The sequence below is a fragment of the Eriocheir sinensis genome, unplaced genomic scaffold, assembly GCF_024679095.1.
Source record: "Eriocheir sinensis breed Jianghai 21 unplaced genomic scaffold, ASM2467909v1 Scaffold38, whole genome shotgun sequence".
In the NCBI taxonomy this organism is placed as follows: domain Eukaryota; kingdom Metazoa; phylum Arthropoda; class Malacostraca; order Decapoda; family Varunidae; genus Eriocheir; species Eriocheir sinensis.
Window position 1 is genome coordinate 822,859 of NW_026111698.1, and position 2,042 is coordinate 824,900.

Sequence of the window (2,042 nt, forward strand, 5' to 3'; positions counted from 1 at the left end):
TTTTGAAACAAATTTACCATGTTTGATATGTATTTTGCATATCTATGTCAATACAAATTTACCTTATTGTATGTGTATTTTGTATATTTATTTTATTACAAATTTAGTTTTTTATGTGTATTTTGGTATATATATTTAAAAAAAAATGCGTTATTTTATTGGTATTTTGCTTCTTTATTTTCATACAAATTTACATTATTTTATTAATATTCTGTGTATTTATTTTGATACGATTTTACATTATTCTATTTGTGTTTTGTATATATTTTTTTTTTACAAATTTACGTTATTTTAAGTGTATTTGTTTATGTATTTTCAATCAAATTTACATTTTTTTATGTTTTTTTTTGTATATGTATTTAAATACAAATTTACCTAATTTTATGTGTATTTTGTATATTTATTTTCATACGAATTTAAATTATTTTTATGTATTTTTGTATATAGTTTTATACAAATTTAGGTTATCTTATGTGTATTTTGTATATCCATTTTCATACAAATACACATTCTTTTATTGATATTTTGTTTATTTATTTTGACGCGAGTTTTCATTATTTAATGTGTATTTTGTAGATATTTTTTTATACGTATTTACATCATTTCATGTGTATTTTGTATATATATTCCTATTTTATTGATAATCTGCTCATTCATATCGATACGATTTGACATTATCCTATGTGTATTTTGTATATATTTTTCATACAAATTTACTTTATTTTATATGTATTTGTTTATATATTTTGACACAAATTTACAATATTTTATGGGTATTTTGTATATATATTTCAAAAGAAATTTACCTAGTTTTATGCGTATTTTGTATATCTATTTTCATACAAACTCAAATTATTTCTATGTTTTTTTGTATATATTTTAATACAAATTGTAGTTATGTTATGTGTATTTTGTAAATCTATTTTCATTCAAATATATAATATTTTATTGGTGTTTTGTTGATTTATATTGATACGAATTTACATTATTTTATATGTACTTTGTATATATATTTTTATACGCATTTACATTATTTAATATTTATTTTGAATATATATTTTTATACAAATTCATGGTATTTTATGTGTATTTTTATATATATTTTCATATAAATTTACATTATTTTATGTGTATTTTGTACATATATATCATTACAAATTTACCTTATTTTATGTTTATTTTGTATGTGTATTTTGTATATTTATATTCATTCAAATACACATTCTTTTATTGGTATTTTGTTTATTTATTTTGATTCGAATTTACATTATTTTATGTGTATTTTGTATAAATTTTTTTATACGTATTTGCTTAATTTTATGTGTATTTTGTATATATATTTTTATAGAAATATACGTTATTTTATGTGTATTCGTAATTATATTTTGAAACAACTTTCCATTGTTTTATATGTATTTTTTTGCATATCTCTTTCAATACAAGTTTACCTTATTGTATGTGCATTTTGTATATTTATTTCAATACAAATTTAAATATTTTATGTGTATTTTGGTATATATATTTTTATAAGAAATGCGCTATTTGATGGGAATTTTGCATCTTTATTTTCATACAAATTTACATTATTTTATTAATATTCGGTGTATTTATTTTGATACGATTTTCATTATTCTATTTGTTTTTTTGTATAAATTTTATTTATACATATTTACATTATTGAATGTGTATCTTGCATATATATTTCATACAAATTTATTATCTATTATTTATTTTCATACAATACACATTCTTTTCATGATATTTTGTCTATTTATTTTGACACGAATTTACATTACTTAATATGTATTTTGTATATATATTTTTATACGTATTTACATAATTTCATGTGTATTTTGTATATATATTTCTATAGAAATCTACGTTATTTTATGTGTATTCGAATATATATTTTGAAACAAATCTACATTGTTTTATATGCATTTTTGAATATCTCTTTCAATACAAATTTACCTTACTGTATACGCATTTTGTATAATTATTTCAATACAAATTTAAATATTTTATGTGTATTTTGTTATATA